Raw genomic sequence first — 15,830 nt, forward strand, 5'->3', positions numbered from 1 at the left:
GGTACAGTCAATGTTGAACGACTGAAACTGGTTGCTAAATTTGTTGATTCTGAGAGATGAACCTATGAGCAGGAGCTCCCTCTTCTTGTCACTAAAACAGAGTTGGTGGGTAGCCATCCAGGTTTGGATGGTGAGATAAATTTTATTCAGTTATGCCACATTATTGTCATAGTCGCCTGAGATGGGAATGAGAATCTGAGTGCCATCCGCACAATTAGAGTAGGTGACACCCAGATTGTCAAGGTCATCAAAGAGTGGCTTAGCGAATATGTTGTACATTGTGGGGGAGATGCAGGATCCCTTGAGTACTCCACAGGTCACTGTCACTGGCTCCGCAAATGAGTTAAGCGAGAACACTCTCATAGATCATATATTCAAGAAGGATTGGATCCAGGCTGTGGCTTCCTTGGAAAAATGGGCGCTGAAGTCAGATGATTGCAGAGGGCTTTATGATCCACTAAATCAAAAGCCGCAGACAGGTCCAATAGGAGGAGGAGAGCTAATTCACCCTTATCCTTTAACTCATTCATTTGGTTCTTCATGTCAATGAGAGCAGTTTCAGTACCGTGTCTCGGTCTGAATCCTGATTAGCATAGCCCTAGCAGATTGCTAGGCTCAAAGTATGTTTGAATCTGTAACTAAGCCATTTAATCTAAGATTTTTAAAAGAAATGGGACCTTTGTTATTGGTCTGTAGTTCATGGGAATGCTAGGGACAAGATTAGGTTTCTTTAAAAGGGGGAGTACCCATGCATCTTTAAGATTAGTTGGGACTGTACATGCATTGAAGGATGAATTGATTAAGGTTGTAATGAATGGCGCTAGATCCCTAGCTGCCTCTTTAATTATTGATGCTGGACAGGTGTCCCCTTGGCACCTGAAAGGCTTGAGTAAGGCCATTATGCTCTCCACTTCAAGAGTAGAGACCTGGGCAAATTTGTATTGGTCGACCTGTCTTATAGGACTCTGTGGGGGTTTCCTGTTGCAGTAAGTCGTTAGAAGAGAGTTTACATTTTTTAGCTTCATTTTTTTCTTGGAGTAATGATATTTTATTGCATAACGAGTCCTGGATATTAGAACACCAAGTCTTGTCTTTGATGCACTTGTTAATAGGAGTAGAGGGAGATTCTAATTCTTGTGGGATGACAAAAGATTTCCTAGTACTAGAGTTAGCGTTGATGATTCTCTTGACGAACGTGTCTCTTTTAGTATGGAGGATCTCAGATTTATATCTGGCGGAGATGTTGATGAAATTCTCCTTGTTCTGGGCCGACGGGTTATTTTTCCAAATGGATTCCGCATCCTGTTTTTCCTTCTGTATTGCTTTAAGGTTAGGGGTAAACCAAGAATTAAGGTGGGCTTTTGGTTTCCCTTTGCATTATTTTAGCGGGGCTAGTTCATTGATGGCTTGGTTAAGCGTTGAATTGTATAACTCTATTAGCACTGCTGGGTCTGCAATAGGTTCTGTGAGATACATAAAAGGGTGTAAAAGCAGTAATAAATTAGTTACAGTTACATTCCTCTTATTTCTAGTTACGGCTGAAGGGGCCATCTGCTTGGTAGAGTTAGGTTGAAGACTATCTTGTATAGCAAAGGAGATGAGGTAGTGATCGGTCCAAATACAAGGTTCAATAGATGTTATAGAGGTCTCACAGTTCAGGTCGGGAAGCCAGTCTAAGGCGCATCATTTCGTATGAGTAGACAGATTAATTCTATGGGTGAGGCCTAGCTCTGAGATTGTATTAGCAAGAGTAGAGGCATTGATGTCATTCGGGTCATTCAGTCCGATGTTTAAGTCTCCTAGTGGATGATTTGCGAGCCAGGTTTCATGTTTGTGGTGAGTAGAGCAGTTATGTCTTCCTCAAATGTAGAAATGGGACCTGGAGGTCTGTATATGAGGTGCATGGTGATGGTTCGAGATGCTGATAGTGGTAATTTTACTGTCAGTAGTTCACCTGAGTGGAATGGTGCATGCAGTGCCATTCTTAGTCCCAGTTGTGTTTTAGCGATAAAGGCAATACCGCCTCCTCTGGATGTTTCTCTATCTACTTTTGTAATTGAGTAGTTCTCTGGGATGACCATAGAGAAAGGGAGAGAGAGAGAGAGAGAGAGAGAGAGACAGGGTCCTGCTGCTGGGTGGAACCAGGTCTCCGTTATGGTCAAGTACTCTAGTTGATTTGAGACAATAAGATCAGCGATATCCACAGCATGAGCTACCATCGACCTGGCATTGATAAGTGCACATTTGATCGTTGGCAGCTACTTATCTTGTCAATTAGAAATGCAGGGTTTGGATTTCTGAGCAAGGTGGTTGATGGAGTCTTGGTTAAGATTACATATGGCCCTTTTCTTAGGTGGTATTTGCAAGTTAAGTGTATTATTCGAAGTGGTAGGTGGTGAGTGTAGTTTGGTAAACATAGATCTAAGTCTATGATTTCTGAGATTGATAGGGCATGGTTGATTCTGAATCGGTCTAGTGGCAAATAATTGAATCCATTGGGCTGGGGTAAGGGGCTATGGTGGATAAGTGACTATAAGGCCCGGTGGAATAGCTTTACTTTATTGGGTAATAATGGTGGCAGGAAATAGGTAGGTCTAATATAGGCCGATTGTAAAGGCAGTCCTGACCTAACGATGTGGTGTGAGTTTGTGGTTATGTTGGCTGTGTTCACAGTCATATGAGTCAAAGGTTTAACCCTAATATAGAGAGTATGTGTAGTTAGGGCATGCAAAGTAGCATAGCCAGTTAGTATGGTTCTAACTAGAATCTGAGCAATTCTAGACTACATGATTGAGTGCTACCATGATACACATGTATGTAAGTAGGTCAGTTATTCAGATTGGGCTACTAGAAAATTGGGGAGCAGCTAAGCCCATAGCGAAACTCTCAAGACTGATTAGTCAAATGAGGTGCAAGATCCTGTTATATAGGAGAAGAGACCAATGGGAACTTTTAGTCAGTCGGCGCTAAGGAGCGTGCATTAAGCGAGTTAAAGACTGTCATCCGAGGACCGGAGCCTGGGTACATATGGAGGAGGGCATCGACTTGCAACACAAAACTTTAATTGTCAGATACACACATTATGTACTGTTAGGCAGAATTATATGCAGTACCCTTTGGCAAAACCACACACAATTAAGACTACAAGTGACAGTACAAATTCACCTTTGGTTCAAGCCGGTACTACACAGTAAAAGTGGTGGCGATGGCTGAGCAGCCAGACTTGTCTCAAGAGCAAATGAGCAGTATCAATAGTTACACAAAAGACAGCAATTACTATGATTCAAACAAACACTGACTCAAGGTTTCTGAGTAAAAGAATATACATTTATTTACACATCAGTTGTATAACAGTTCACTAAAGTAAAGCAGTTTAAAAATCACACTCTTGATACACCAAACCACTTCCAATAGGTTCCAGACAAGTTAAGCTAACAAATGAAGGGGGAGCAAAATGGCACTGCAGAAACTTAAAAGGGGGAAAAGTCAAAGTTAGGCAGAAATTGAACAGCACCAACAGGTAGGTAAGCAGGGCAATCTAGAAAGAGGTACTACAGTAATGGAATAAAAAAAGGCTTAGGGCCAAAGTCAATAGGACAAAAGTATTTTGCTCAAGATCACACAACTCAGGGTAGTTTGCGGTTAAGTCTTTGCCAAGAGTTCCAGACGAAGATGGTCGGCAGAAAAGTTAGTCAAAAGAGTAGAGAAGGACAAGCCCTCGGATTGGTGAAAGATTCCACACACTTTCACCGTGGCTGAACAAAATGTACAACCGGATTTGCACAGTACCTTTAAATGGAGAAGAAGCTGTAGCTGAGGCGGACGTTCCTGGCAGTTCCTGCAGGCTCACGGTTCCTGAAGCGACTGTCGGACTGACATTAAGTAGGAAGACTCGAGGGTCCTGCACTGCCCAGGGAAGAAACCAGCAGCAGAGCAAAGCAACAAATAAAAGGTGCGCTCCTTAAAACCAAAGCAAGGTCCGACCTTCCTGACTATCCGGCCAACTGTAGCTCTGTACAGCGAATACGAACAGAGGAGGGAGTCCTGGCTTGTAGTTTGGGTGAACTGGTTGGTCCCTGCAGCTCAGGGGAAGAAGATTCCTGGAGGATCTTCTCTGTCGTTGGAGTTCGAGGATTCAGACCTGCAGCAGGGCTTCACCGGCAGTTCAGTCGTGGTAGGGGTCCTCTTCCATCAGCTTGTCGTCGGTTCTTTCGTTCCAGTGGAGACTCTGCCTTTCCAGACCCAGAGACGTGTTTTTATGCAGTTTTCCCCCATTCACACAGCCTGGCTGTCAATCACACAGCATGGTGGCTGTCCCGCCGGAACAGTCACCAGAGCCAATCAGTTCAGAGTGTGACATGGATCTCCAAGGAGACCCTGTACAGGCAGTCCTAAACCCCTCCCTCACATCCTGTCCCCCCAGACATACAGGTGCCTAAGGAGGGCTTCTGCTTAGAAGCCATCGAAAAGACAGTGAACAAAGGAACCAAACCTCGAGTAAAACACGAGAAAGACATTTTCAAAAAGAAATGGCGAAAAAACCCAGCCGGTACCGAAATAAAAAATATATGGTCTAGCGGGTTTAAGTATGAGGATACCAAGATAGCCTAAAACAATACTGAGGTTTTTTAAGTTAAGTCTTGATGAAAAGGGAGCAAAACAATGCTCCAAGAGAAACAGACAAAAGGGGATACGTATTACCCCTTTCCAGTACTCCATGTAAGATGGTTTGTACTGGGTCTGTGGATTTACAGAGGCTAAAAAAGTTAATGGCAACTTTATCAGTTCTGGGAGACAGTAGTCAGTCCCAGAAAATGGAGTCTGAGTTGGGAAGTCTAAAAGACAACCCTGTGTCACTGCACTGAAGGTGCTGTATAACACACAGTAAAAAGATGATGCCTGTGGAGTAGGTGAAGCTCCACAGTCTATGGGCCTCATTCCAACCCAGGCGTTAATGGGTTTACGGCGCCGTAAACGGTGCCGACCCTTAACGCCTGATTACAAGGTCCCTTAGCGCCATGCTGAGTTTAACGCCTGCTTTTTGCAGGCGTTAAAATCCATGGCGCTAAGGGACCTTGGAGATAATTACGGCACCGTAATTTACGGTGGCGTAATTATCTCCTTCCCCACTCCCATTATGCCCTATGGGGCGAAAATGGGAATGGGGAAGGGTAAATGGGAAATGGGGATTTACCGCCCCACTCACCTTGGAATGGGGCGGTAAATCCGCCAACCACCATGCCATGGCGGTAAAGGTACGACCCAGGCGGTAATTTACCGCCTGGGTCGTAATGAGGCCCAATGAACACAAAAATGTTAAATACACACAGCAAAACACATGTAAGAATGGGAAAAAGGGCTCACACTCTTACCAGGTGAAGAAAATAAATCCCAGAAATCCGGCAAAGCTCTTGAGGGACTCAGTAGGTAAGGGAAATTAGCCATTCTTGAGAATTCTCCCTAACATGTACTTTCTAGAATATTGTGACCACATGTTGCACAAGCTATATAAGTTGCACATCAAAGTAATATAAATACAGCGAAATATGAAAAGATGAGATAAGCCCCAACGGAACGGCAAGATATATCTAAGCACATACGGTCGGATCTTCATCCCGGTAAGGATATATTTGGTGCGAACAATGTTGTGATTATTTATACCGTGGTGCCAGTAGAATGCAAGACTATTATAATGAACAGGAAAGTAGTTGCTGAAGTGTGTAGGCTTCATAGTCACGTAGTAAATGTGATAGCGACCACCATAAAACAAGGCAGAATACAGGTAGTGTCAATGAAGGCTAATGAAAATGACAGTTCCAATAATTACATACAAGAACGAGTGTGCAGCCACGACTATCGTACGCACGTATTCTTACTCGCAATCAATTGTTATATTGCTAATACAGTTATCGTTCCTAGAAGTCCCGTAACGGCAATTGTAAATCAAAATCATATCCGGGATCTTACCCTCGTTCGCCCGGTCACAAGAGCGCCAAGATGGGCTCAAGTGCACGGTAGTGTAGGTATAATTGTTCCTTTACGAGGGGACAGTTTCTGAGTTGCTGGATGTGGCAGTAGGACGTGTCTCTTTATCCCTGTTGGCCCGGACAGGCACAGACAGGCCCTTGTTCTGCGGCCCTTGGTCATTCAGCCGGCTTCCGCCTGGGTGTAGTGGTTACAGTGAAAACATAATAATGTAAATATCTCTTGTTCTTAAAATACCACCTGATCATGAATGTGGAATTGCATGATATTTTGAGTGCATGAGGGGTCAAAGTAAGCATTGCATGATGTAACTATGTGTTGTGTACCCATTCAGTACTTTCTGTGTATTCTAGTTAGTATTCAGTTTGATCACAACTCATAATGAGCTGGCATTTTAGAAACAGGAGGTATTTAAATCATCACATGTTTTTAAGACCTCCACCAAACTCATCATATAGCCCTCAAGAGACATGCACAGAGACACTCTCTCTCACACTCACATACAAACAAACACACACACTAAATAATTTGAGCATATGACCTTCTCTTAACAAATCTAAATGTTCAGAATACACCAAATAATATCTGCTATAGCTCCCATTGAAACAAATCCGAATTCTTCAACATCCTAACAGGTAGCTTTGAATACACTATTTTATTTTATTTTACTTCAAAGCACTAATAGCCTTAAGGACCTCAGGAGGTGTCATTGTTGCTGGGGATAATTCCCCTTTGCATCTTATTACCATATGCAAAGTGAGGTCAGAATCCCATAACAATGAACCGTCCATCCCCTAGTTAGGCTGAAGTGCTAAACAAAGAGATGTATTTATTTATTTATTTACAAATGTTGTTTCAAGGTGCCAGAAGACAAAAAAGTGGGAGGGGGGGACAGGGAAGAAAACAGCAATAACTGTCCAGTCATTCCGATCGCAAGTGCAGTGATTGTCATCCTTGTATTGTTCGTGGGTCTGATGCAATCACAATGCAGAAATCACAGTATTTTTTAAATTAGGAGCTATTTAAATTACCACCCGCTTTTTATGATTACCATCATACTCATAGCGCAGCCCACAAAAAACGTGTACAGACACTCAAACACACATACACACGCGCACACAAACACATGCATATGCAATAAATAATATTAGCACCCAATAGTCATTCATCTATGTTTGAAAATAAACAACTCGGAGGCCCGTTCACTAATTAAGAGACCCTTTACATGTAGCTGTTATTAACCTGTTAGACGTTCAGAGAAGCGTCTTCTCGTGAGTGGTGCGACGCCTGTCATTCTGACTAGCCATGCCGCAGTATGACAAATATCTGCTCTGACATGTTATAGAACTCGGAACGATGTTTCGTTATTTTTGGTGACATATATAGTGATGCCTTTTAATAATATATGTGGTTTCTTGGTTTCAGTCGTTTTGTCCCATGTTCGTTTATTTGCAGCCTACATGCTTTCTACAAGTTGAATATTCCTCCTCGATACAAAGGTCAGTGACAAGTTAACAGACACAGTCAGCAAGGAAAAATACCCATTATATCAGTCCACATAGCCCATCTAGCAGCAGCTTATTGCTGCCTCCTAAGTTTCTCTCTTCTCCATTCTTGCCTCTGTAGCAATATTTACTAGTTTACTAGTTACTGCCAATGTGGAGACCTGCAAATGGTGTTCTCTACAAAGGCCAGTGGAACAAATATTGAATGCTGCTCGTTTCCCTACAGGAATCCGACCCACATTTGGCATTCCTAAAGCATGATTATGATGTTTGGGTGACAGTAACCACTTTCTGCTGCGCAAATTAGCCAACGTTGCTTGGCTTGTTTACAGCCGCTCTGTGTTGAACAGCGCCATTTTGGCAGGATAATGCAGGGCTCAGCCATAATGCTTCTTGGCACATATGACCCTTGATACATCTTAAAATACAGGCAGGTGTGTCAAGACAACGACGCGTATGAATGGAATGGAAGTGAAGGGTTCATTAGAAGGCAGCAACTGCTTAAACGTGCAAATCAAATTTGACGTGAAGCATTCAAAATATATATGGTCGACCCAGTTATTTGCTAATGGGGTATAGAGTAGAGAAAAATTCATTACCAATACTGACCCTGTTTATTTTAGTATTTTATTTGAATGTGTATAGCGCTTTACGCCAAAGCGTTGAACACATTTTGTTTTACGAACAGTACAGAACAAGTGCGTAATGACATCATGGACCAGTATGAAGATTCGAGAAGGTAGTCTTTAAGGCCAGAACGATGGAGGGGCTAGGAAGAAATAGAGTGATGAGAAAGCAGCAGCACGTTCCAGTGTGGTGGAGCCAAAAGAGAGAAAGAGCAGTAGCGGGACTAGGCACAGGGTGGGCAGGGGACAGATAGAAGACATTTTGACTGGCAGCGAGGGGAGCGGGAACGAGTGTAGAGGAAAAGAGATGGGGGGGGCCTCATGACAGGACCAGAAGACTAGGAAAAGAATGTTAAACTTAAACGGGAGTGAAAAGGCAACCATGGAAGAGATGATGGAGCAGTGGAAATAGGGTCATGAAGAGAACATGAAAAAAGGAGGTGAATAGATGAATTATAGATAGACCTGAGGAGACTTAGACGTGAGAAGGCAGTCCAAGAACTGTAATGCCCAGGTGCAAATCAGAATGGGCGATAATGGAGAGAGACCACAAATAAACCTAACAGCCCATTTAGCTCATCCTAATCTTTTGTTTCCATGTCTCTCTCATATGCTCCCTTGGTCTCTTGCTCCTGTGATTAACAACATTCAAACAGAAAATGTGATATCATTTGGAACTGCCAGTCCCATCTTATTGTTTATTTCCTTGCTTACTTTACGCCATCACCTGCTGGATCTATGTTTTTCCATGAGATCCGACTAATTGCTATGCCTCATGAGCTGCCTGAGTAAGCCTGCCATACAACCGGTCTCAAATCACTCAGTGCTTTAATGGAACATCTTCCAAAAGCCTGCAAACTCTGAGGCATCTAGGCCAATCCTCTAGCTTCATCTTTGAACTGTATTTGGACATGTAAAAAAGACCTAGCAGACCTGTGTGAAACTGTTGGGCCTTTTAAAGTAAGGCTAGGTCTCTTTTCACTGGCTTACGTTGGCCCATAAAGACTGGTTAGATCCCAATTCGCCTCCTTGATCAAATCCACTGTAGTGTTTACTGTCTTTATAATGTTTCCCTTTTTTCCTTCAAAGATGTGCTTATTTGAGATATTCCTCCTGCAGCAGAGTTCTCAGTTTACATGTCTGCCGATTGTAGATATTACGCTATTTTTACTGTTTGCTTTTCCTTGCAAGAGTGGGTGAAAAGTGTGTTTATTATTCGTATTTAGTAAAGACTATTACTTTTATTGAGTTTTGGGTTAATTTAGTACTTACCATACGGTGGTTATTTGGATGGCTTTTACTTCTATCTGTTTCTTATTTATGACGGAACGGCTTTAGACCTGGTTGTGTTGCAAGTTTGTGCATTGCACAATGAAGCTTTTGCTTCACCCTGTGCTTCTTTTACTGCTCTAGAATGTTGTCACATTGCCCAAGAGTCCAGGATGCAGCGAGGTGTGCCGGATGCAAACTAACTCCGAGGCTTAGTATGGTACAGAGCACTTTTATTAAATATTAGTGCTAGTTGTATTGAAGTCACATTTCAAATCAAGACGGAGCTCTGAACATCCACCAGCCCCTCCATTAGTACTCTCGCCTCTCTCACCAACCGTTCTCTCCAGAACCTTTTCACACCATCATTCTAGTCCTCCATGCATTACACACCATGACATCACACTCAGTCTATGAACACAGTGCAATGTACCAACAAAGCATTTCCACTCATTACAAAACAATGCTTCAAATCACTACACAGTACCTCTAAATTGAGGTCTGATGTGGTGTCAGCCACATGCAAGGTCTGGGAATGGAAAGGTTGTAAATTATACGAATACCTGGTGAGGGGGAGGTAGCCTTCTAGTCAATGAGGAGGCTCAGAACAGTGTCTTTACCATACTGGTTAATACCCCGCTCCAAGCCTCCACAGAGCAGGAAGCTGCCTCGCTCACCAGGCATGAAGTTAAGGGGGTACTCCCCCTACGTCACCTGCCCTTTACTCCCACCCTAATCCCTTTTCAACATTTGCAATCCCACCCCACTTACCTTGTGCTTCCACGTCTATCGTAGGCACTGGGAACATTAGTGTTCCCGGCGCATCCCAGATCCAGCAATGGCCACCAAGGAAAGGGAGAAGGGACTACATGTATTTCCCTTTTCCCCGATCCATGGTGGCCATCTTGATTTGTGGTTTTTATCTCGAGCTGAGAAATGGCAAACATGTAGTTTCTAAACTCAAGATAAAAACACTATTAGTACCTGAGTACAGCATGCTGGGGGATTAATAGCAATAAACCCCTCACATAGGCAGCATTACTAGCCTGGTAATAGCTGGCCCACCACATCATTATCAGACTGGTAATGCCCACCATGCTCAGGGTTTATTGCTTAAATGGCACAAGGCATATAGCCTATCACATAAGCCTACTCGTCAAACAATTCCCACCAGTGAGTATCCTCTCATAGCCCATCAGAATAAAATTCAATACCCAGGGTCTTTGTTAAAATTAGCTAATAGTGCTTATTTATTTTATTTTTATTTTATTGATCATTTGCAAGGCGCTTTATACTACAGAATTGTGTTACAAAGCGCTTACACTGTACTGGCTGTGGCTTCCAATTACAGATATGGCAGCCATGCTACAATGTACTGGAAACTTTTCAAACTCCGTGTATTCATGAATGAATTGAGCTCCTTTGATACATCTCCCGAGCATTTGTCAATATGTGCATTAGAAATGCACTGCGGCCAACAGTACAGGGTCTCACTTCACATATTTATGGTATGAATGTTAATTTGCTTGCTGCTTCAGCAGCCCCACTGTGGTCCAATCTCCTGAGGGACTAGGCCCAGTGGTGACCCTAGTCTGAACTTCTGATGGAAAAGAGCCAGAGGACCCTCAACAGGGAGAGGTATTCAACCAAGAGGATCACCCTGACCACCAGTGCTTGTTGGCTGAAGGTCATCTCTCTAGAGTGGATTTTTCGAAGGGTCAGAAAGAGTGCCACTCTCTTGAGGGCCTGAGGAAACAGGTCCAGGCCCAGGCACAGGTGAAGTGCCCAGGTCTTGTAAGATGTATTGGGAGGATGAGCTCCTTTACAGTGATCCCACTGATCCTGATCTGGGTGCAGTCAAGAGGTTGGTTGTCCCCAAGAGATACAGGATCTTCCTTTTGCAGATGGCAGATGAGGAGCCCTTAGCTGGTCATCCTGGCACTACGCAGGCAATGGAAAAGAGTTCACCTTTATTGTCCCGGGATAGGAGTATAAATGGAATCCCACTGCACGTCCTGCTCCACTTGTCAGTTGTTTGGCAAGACTGGCGACCGTGTCATTGCCACACTGCAACCTTTGCCAGCGATTGGCACATCCTTTGAGAGGGTGGACATAAACATTATTGGTCCCCTAGACCCTCCTACAACAGGTGGACATAGGTTCATCCTGCTACTGGTAGATGATGCCACCAGGTACCGTGAGGCTCTACCCCTTCAGAACATAACAGCTAAGATGGCTGCAAGGGATCTCCTGGGCATTTTCACCAGAATTGGTTTTCTAAAGAGGTGATTTCCGCAAGAGGAATCAACTTCATGTCTAGTTACTTGCAAGCTATGTGGAGGGAATATGGTGTAACTTACACATTCTCAACATCCTACTATCCTCATACCAATGGTCTGGTTGAGAGGTTAAGGGATACTCTCAAAGGCATGTTGGGTGTTTGGAAGAACCCCTAAGGAGGAAATGGGATCTCTGCCTACCATGCCTGTTGATCGCTTTTAGAGAGGTGCCTCAAAAGGGTGTTGGTTTCACCCCCATTGAGCTCCTCTTTGATCATCCAGTGATGGCACCCCTTGCATTAGTAAGAGAAGGTTTGGAAGACACACCTCCAGGTCCTGCAAAGCAAGACAGGATTATGTGTTAGGCCTCAAAAGGAGGATGGCACAGGTGATGGGCCAGGCAAATCTTAAGGCCATTCAAGAATTGAACAAGCACTGGCATGACCTTAAGGCTTCACAAGCGTACTGGACTCATGGTGAGGAGATCCCTGTGATGGAGCCCACCAAGCCCCGACATTTGGCAGATAAGCGGACTGGACCCTTCATAATAGTCTCCAAGATGGATGAAGTCAACTATCTGGTTGACATGGGTATTGCAAGGGTAGCCCCTCAAGTCTTCAATGTCAACAGACTCAAAGCATTCCACGGAAGAGAAGAAGCCTCATGACTCTTGCTAGCTGCAGAGCAAGAAGAGGGTGAGAGTGAGCCCCTTACTGATTTGCTGCATAGCAACCCTCAGGATGGCTCAGTGGAGGGAGTAAATCTCTCTCCGGATCTAACACCAGTGCAGCAGAAGACCTGCAGGGCTTTACTCCAGCAGTATGCCCCTCTCTTCTCAGTGACACCAGGCTTCCCCCAAGATGTAGACATGATATTGACACTGGTGACAGTGTACCTGTCAAAAGCAGATGCTACAGGATGCCAGACCCTGTTAAGAACCACATACAGGCAGAGATCGCCAAAATCTTCGACGTTGGTGTCATTGAACCCTCATCCAGTCCATCGCCTAGCCCAGTGGTCTTTGTCCCCAAGGCAAGTAGCAAGGATTGGAGGTCCTGTTTGGACTACAGAGGAGTCAATGCAGTCACCAAGATTGATGCACACTCATTGCTCAGGGCCGATTATCTCATGAGCAAGATATGTGCTGTCAGGTTGGTGTGCATCTTTGACCTCACATCAGGCTATTAGCAAATAGCTCTGACTGACCAGGCCAAGGGGGAAACAGCTTTCTCTACACCTGCTGGGCTTTACCAGTTTATGGTTATTTCTTTTGTTTGAAGAATGCCCCTGCCACGTTCTTAAGGTTGGTCAGTCATGCTCTCAGTGGACTGGAGGCCTTCTGTGTGTCCTACCTGGATGACATTTCTGTCTACAGTTCTACCTGGGAAGAGTATTTGACACACTTGGATAAGGTGTTGCAGACCACGAAAAGGGCTAACCTCACTATTAAGGCCACCAAGTGCCAGATAGCCCAGGGGAAAGTTACCTACCTTGGTCATGATGTAGGAGGGGGTCAAATCCAACCTCTGCCTAGTATAGTACAAGCTGTACAGGACTGGGAGACTCCCTCTACTCAAACCCAGGTTCTGGCTTTTCTGAGCCTCACTGGGTACTACAGGAACTTCATGGCAGACTATGGCACCATAGATGGCCCTCTGACATCAACCAAATTGCCAAAGAGGATGAAGACTATCAAAGGGCATTTGATGGTTTCAAGAAAAGTCTGTGCAGGGCGCCTGTCTTATGCGCCCCTGTCGACAGCATACTCTTAGTTGTGCAAACTGATGGCAGTGACACAAGAATTTTAGCTGCCTTGTCTCACTTAGATGGCAAAGGAAGAGAGCACCCTATCATTTTCATCAGTTGGCAACTCAAGGGTAGAAAAAGTAGATGGCCCACTGTTGAGAAGGTGTGCTTTAGCTTAATTTGGGCACTTAGGCATTTTCAACCTTACCTTACTGGGTCTGCCTTCAAGGTCCATAATCCCTTACAGTGGCTTTTGCAGATGATGGGTGAAAACCCCAAACTGCTTAGATGGTCCATTAGCCTGCAAGGGCTAGACTTCACGATTGAGCATATCCCAGGGACGAGTCATGACAATGCAGATGGCCTTTCCAGAAGGTATTTTGACTGCCTGGATGAGGGTGACATTCTCGGTGGAGATCTTTCACCCTAACCTCAGTCTGTGGGTGTGGAGCAAATGTAATTCTAGAAATGCCTTTTGGAGGGACAGGGCCTCCTAGTCCTTGTCCTACCACTTCTCTCCGTGTGTTTTCTTAATTTTTTCTATGACTGAGGTCCAGCCTGCACTTCTGGCAATGCAGCCATTACATTTTCCTTTTTGTGAACAACACCCATGGGATACCCGTATGTTACACATGGGTGGAAGTACACTCTTGTACCCCTTGTGTATGTTTTTGGGTGCATGTGTGATGCCCACACAGCAGGGTATGGGCTGGTGGCAACCATATGCTGACTTGACATTTTCTATGAGTATACACCATTTCTGGGACACCCAGGGCTTGCCATAGGAATCAATGGATTGCTAGACAAAGGCAAGATGGTCACTGTAGCCTCAAGGCTTCTATTATCTTTACACCTTGTTTTCCACAGTTCTGGGAAGCCCCGACTTGGACCCTTCTGCCTGACTGGCTGTTGGATGTATATGGCTCTGGGGCTGCCTCCCGGCAGACTTGCAGGATGCCTTGTCAGGGTCTATGTGTTGTTGGTACTCCCTTAGGATGGGACCTGTGTGAATTTAGTACGAAGTCAACTCACATTTTGTGTTGTGGGTTCTGGTTTTGGTTGTGTGGCACAATACCTGGGCCACCCCTGATTGAAACTGGAGTGAATTCAGTGTAATGTTCTGAAAGGCTGGGTACTTACTCTAATCCACATTCTGCGTTATGGGTGTCTGCTTTGTGTGAATGGCCTGATTGCCTGTCAGCCTGATTAGCTGCCTGCCTGCATGAATGCCCTTGTGAATGATTGGCCGACTGAGCCTGGCTCTGCCTGAGTGAATGGGGAAGAAATGTTTACAACTAGTGACTCCTCACTCACCAATTTGTACAGAAGCTGATGTTGAAGCAGAAGCAAGAAGAAGTTGTTCCTTGGAGCCCAGCTGGAGGAAGAAGTCTACTTCTGCATTTCTCCACAAAATCCAAAAGCTGCTGTGTTCTTCCAAGAACTGATCCAAGAGAGGACGTGGTTAGGCAACCTCTTCCCGAGCTACGAGGGACCATTGTGCACCTGCTACTCTTCATCAGAAGTGCCCTTGAAGCCAGTCCTCTGTGCCTGCCATCCGGAAAAAAGGGTTCTTCATGAATCCAGAAGAGGAATGCATGGATACCTTGATCTGAGGAGGTCCAGTTGTGTCACCAATGGCCCGGAGGAGTGCTTGTGACTGCTGGAAGCCAGACTGTTGCTTATCGCATAGAAGACGGGGTACACTGGCATAGCGCTTCTTGAAACCCGCAGCTGGGAAAGTTCTACCTGATCAAAGAATATTTCAAGGGACATCTAAGGCAAAACATCTGAACACTTGTACCTGCTGAAGAAGATCCTAGTTTGCTGTGTGCAGAGGAAGGTCTGCGGGTGGATTTCCCACCATGAAAAAAACAAAGAAAACATGCCAAGTGTCCAACCTTGATGAAGGTCCATAGTCCATTCCATTGATCAAGTCCAGGTCACCAGGAGCCATCCAGAGGTCTGTGCTTTGGCTGCAGCACAGAAGAATCAAGTCGGTAAACCGCAATATCCTGACATCCAACACCTACTTTTGCCACTGCACACGTCATCGCCGAACAGCATACAATGTCCCCAAGGGTCTTATCCTCTTCAGCTAAGCCTTTTTGAGTCCACAGCAGGTTTCACCTTTGTGGGACATCCACAGCCGGAGTAAAGACCCACCAACAGAGACCACCGGGAAGGCCGAAATTGCTGCCTTTCCAATATCTGATTCCTCCTTTTCTCTTGGCCTCAACATCCCAGTGACACCTTCTTGGGGGTCCATCTTCAATGGGTCCTGTCGAGTAAAGCCAAGGAACTCTACCACTTCGACTGCCAAGGCACCAAAGGTACTGTGATGAGGAAGAAGAGCATCTTCCAGCCTCAGGAATTATCCAGGGGTCCCAGATTAATCTTGGATCCTGTTCTCCTGTTGTATC

This window comes from Ambystoma mexicanum, chromosome 10 (assembly GCF_040938575.1).
Source record: "Ambystoma mexicanum isolate Mex_15411 chromosome 10, UKY_AmexF1_1, whole genome shotgun sequence".
In the NCBI taxonomy this organism is placed as follows: Eukaryota; Metazoa; Chordata; class Amphibia; order Caudata; family Ambystomatidae; genus Ambystoma; species Ambystoma mexicanum.